Source organism: Homarus americanus, unplaced genomic scaffold (genome assembly GCF_018991925.1).
Source record: "Homarus americanus isolate GMGI-L3 unplaced genomic scaffold, GMGI_Hamer_2.0 scaffold24759, whole genome shotgun sequence".
Lineage (NCBI taxonomy): Eukaryota > Metazoa > Arthropoda > Malacostraca > Decapoda > Nephropidae > Homarus > Homarus americanus.
In genome coordinates this window covers 4,875-9,748 of record NW_024734510.1, presented here as the reverse complement: position 1 = coordinate 9,748, position 4,874 = coordinate 4,875, and positions in this window count along the sequence as shown.

Here is a 4,874-nt window from a genome sequence, read left to right as displayed (position 1 = left end):
ACGAGAATGAGGTACAGTCTGGTCACTCACAACACAAATGACCAGAATGAGGTATAGTCTGGTCACTCACAAAACACGCCACCAGCAAGAGGTACAGTCTGGTCACTCACAACACACGCCACCAGCAAGAGGTACAGTCTGGTCACTCACAACACACGCCACCAGCAAGAGGTACAGTCTGGTCACTCACAACACACACCACCAGCCTGAGGTACAGTCTGGTCTCTCACAACAGAGCTGCTGGCCGCCCACATTAACAGAGTTAGTCAGACTAATATGGCCGCCGCAATTACATTATATTGTCCAAATGAGAGTAAGTGACAACCTTCCGCAAATTGTTGGTTGACCTACTGACCTGAACTGACCTAAACTGACCTGACTTGACCTGCAAAACTCGTTAAGTGACGTTATATATATATAAGCAAGTAAATCACTGTAGGTGCGCGTGATCCAAGTATATGCTGATAACCAAAAGAAAACAAGAAAACACGAAGTTCCCAAGCGCTAATAAATACGGACAGCTACTGTGCGTAGAGATGCCGTGGCCATTTTTTTTATTAAGAAGATTAGTAAGAGTCACTGCCTTTTGACCCGAACATTGTGGACACCTGCTGTCACCTAGGGACTTGATCTCACTCTCCTCTACTGTATATATTAGCCTTGTTAAGTATTACTCCTTAGTCTGTACTCACTCCTGAAGATGTGAATTACACGAAATCGTTTGGGAACTTCGTGTTTTCTTGTTTCCTTGTAGTTATCAGCATATACTTGGATCACGCGCACCTACAGTGAAATACATTATCAACATCATTATTATTATTATTATTAACATTATTATTATTATTATTTTTTTTTATTTTTTTTTTATTATTATTATTATAATTATTAGTATTGGTATTATTATTATTTACATTACCATTATTATTATTATAATTATTATTATTATTATTATTGTTGTTATTATTAATATTATTATTATTATTTGTATTATTATTATTATTATTACTAATATTATTATTGTTATTATTAATATTATTATTATTTTTATTAATAATAATAATATTATTATTATTATTATTATCGTGGTCATAGAGGTAATGACCGGGGATAATCTACCAAGTCAATGGTCAGTAATGATAACCCTGACAGAGCTGTATCAATATTGATTTACATTACGATGATAAAGATTATTGACTTATAACAAATAATAACGCGAGAACCTGTAATTTTGTCACAGGAGGTCCAGGTGTTTCTTCCATCTGATCTCTGCACAGTGTATATCACAGTCAGTCAAATCGAGCACAAGAGACCATGGCATGTACATTGACGACCCCAAGGTGATCCGGCTGTGCCCAGCAGAGAAAACCTGCCCCAAAAAACCCAACGGATCACCTGAAGAATCGTCACCCCAGCCCACAGTGAATATAATTTGTATAATAAGGATAACATAAATATATTCCTTTGTGTTATGCATCTTTATTGTGACGCATATTACAAAGGGTACTGAACAGCAATGAACAATTTATTGCGACAATCCATAATGCTCAAAATAAACACATCCCTAAAAGAAAATTCAGATCGATACAGAACAATCCAAAATGGATGAATAATTGACTCTTAGATCTTCTAGGGAAAAAGAAAGGAGTATATAGAAAAGTTAAGAAAGGCGAAAATCAGAACCTAACTAACTATCAGAACCTAACAAGACAGGTAAAAACAGAAATTAGGAAAGCAAAGAGAAATTATGAAATCAAGGTAGCAAACGAATAGAAAAATAACCCCAAAGCTTTTAGCACAGTTTCCAGAAGTTCATAAGGTATATAACGACAGTATAGAAAATATGTTGATGAATATCAATATTACTAGTAACGATGTGCTTAAAGAAATTAACAAACTGAAGCCTCATAAATCGCCTGGTCCAGACGAGGTATATGCTAGAATATTAAAAGAATGTAGAGATGAGTTGAGTAATCCATTAGCAGTTTTATTTAATAAGTCATTAGAATCGGGCCTAGTGCCAGAAGCTTGGAAACTTGCAAATGTAGTTCCGATTTTCAAAAAAGGTGATAAATCAATTGCATCAAATTACCGTCCCATTAGTCTCACGTCAATCATAGGCAACTTGCTAGAGTCAATTATTGCTACGAAAATCAGAAGCCACCTTGAAACATTCAACTTAATTCATTCTTCTCAGCAGGGGTTCACCCAGGGACGTTCTTGTCTCACAAATTTGCTTAGCTTTTTCTCAGAAGTATTTGAAGAGGTAGATAATGATAAGTCATATGATATAATTTATTTAGATTTCAGTAAGGCATTCGATAGAGTCCCTCATGAGAGATTGATAAGGAAGGTAGAAGCACATGGAATAGGTGGATCATTATTAAAATGGATTAGGTCATGGTTAACTGGTAGGAAACAAAGAGTCAGCATAAATGGATTTAAGTCAGACTGGGGTGCGGTCAAAAGCGGAGTTCCCCAGGGATCTGTATTGGGCCCCCTGCTGTTTGTTATATTCATTAATGATCTTGATTTAGGTATAACTAGTAGGATTAGTAAATTTGCAGATGATACCAAAATGGGGAGAGTGATAAATTCAGACAGTGACTTTGAACACCTTCAAAGAGATCTAGATACCTTACATGAGTGGTCAGTAGACTGGCAAATGAATTTTAATACTGATAAATGCAAGGTACTACAGATAGGGAAGACGAATACAAACGTTAAGTATAAACTAGGTAACACGGAAATAGAAAACTCAGATTGTGAAAAAGATCTAGGTGTATTTGTTAGCAACGACTTGAAACCTAGAAAACAATGTATTAGCGTTCGCAACAAGGCAAACAGGATTCTTGGGTTCATATCTAGGAGTGTGAGTAACAGAACTGCTGACGTTATCTTGAAACTTTACCTAGCATTAGTGAGGCCACACATGGATTATGCGGTTCAATTCTGGTGTCCTTATTATAGAATGGACATAGATTCTTTGGAGAGAGTACAAAGAAGAATGACAAAATGATCCATAATATTAGAAACCTTCCATATGAAGAAAGACTGAAAAGCTTAGGCTTGCATTCATTAGAGAGGCGTAGAGTTAGGGGAGATATGATAGAGGTGTTCAAGTGGGTAAGTGGGATTAACAAGGGTAAAATGGAAGATGCTCTGAAGCTCAGTAATAACGAAATAACTAGAACAAATGGCTTTAAATTAGATAAATTCCGATTCAGAAAGGATATAGGCAAGCACTGGTTTGGTAATAGAGTTGTGGATATGTGGAATAGGCTACCGAGTGCAATAGTAGGATCGGGAACGCTAGGGAGCTTCAAGACGAAGTTGGATAGGCACATGGAAGTGCTGGGATGGGTGTGAAAGGGATCTGCCCTGTATTAGGGTGTGTCATAGGAGGGAAGATCAGCTAAAACTAATGGCCCATCACTGTTTTGGTAGATTTTAGTGTATATAAACAGAAAATAATTTCAGTTTCAATATTTTGCAACCTTTTGCTAGGTAAATTTTAGCGTGAAATTTATCGAAAATCTGACGTACAGCTGCATTAGTGCATTACAATTAAATAGTGAACATTGCTTTCTGACTTCATTCTTTAACAACCCAACTAACAATATTTTTTTCTGTTTCAGATTCTGATGCATTTATAAGTTGATAATATTTGCGATGGCTGCTTGTGTCAGGACGAGGAACCAAAATCCAGCCATCTCAGTCACTATCTTGGGTCTGGGAGAGAGCTCCTGAAGTCGGAGTTGCCTACATTGAGAGATGCTTTGAGATACGGTGTTTTAATCAGGCAAATCAGTGAAAAGAACCAAAGAACTTACACAAACAAAGACATTGCCAGTGATATGACCAAAGCTGTCTTGGCACAGTACACTCTGGCTAACGCTCAGTTTAAGCCTCCAGTCATAACAAGTCAGAAGAAGATTAGTGAGAGACTGCTAGCCAGTTGGGAAAAGGCAAGAGATATCTCTCTTGGGAGAGGAAAACTTGCAGTTAAGGACAGCTTTGCCAAGCAACTGGACCAAGTTATTTGACATAATTACTTGCAAGTGCCCAATTGTTCTCTGTCCTGAGTTTGGATGCGATCGTGACTGTAAATCCGAGGCCCACATCTCCTGTATTTGCAAGCGTGAACTGAAGATTCCTGTGATCGAACTGGCATTTGTCAAAGCACAGAGAGAGAAGACTGGCAGTATAGGGGCTCTCATGATTTCTAGCCAAGATATTCCGGAGTCCAAAAGACAGGAGGCTGCCACAGAGAGACAAAAGAGGAGAAGAGTTGCCGAGGAAAAGAGACTTGAGAAGGCCCAGGGTGAGGTAAAAAAGGCCGATGATTGGAGTCAAGCTGATTCAGAGTTTAATGATTTCCCATGGCTGGATCCGGAGTGCTGACCAGGAGAATGGTGACTTTGTCCCCAACCCAGAAAATAATGATCCCAAACCTTCCAGGCATAAGATTCGAAATAGGAAAGATATCCCGAGCATAGCTCTGGCCAGCATGCGACACCACACTGGTCTCAGAGAAACTGCAGAGATAGCAACAGCTGCCTGGATTGACGGTGGTTTGATAACACCTGATGATGTTCACCTGGTGATAAATTATAACAAAGTAAGGAGAGCTCAGGAGAAACTTGTCAGTAACCTAGAAGAGGAGTTTGATAAGGGGATAAGAGAAAATGGAATCAATTGCTTGTTCTTTGATGGGAGAAGGGATGACACTAAAGTGTTCACGAAAGTTGGAGATTCTGACAAGTTGTTCCCTGCCATGGTGAAGGAGGAACACTACTCCTGCTGCAGTGAACCAGGAGGGAAGTATTTGTGGCATTTCACTCCAGAGAAAGATGACATCAGGAAACCAGCTGAGA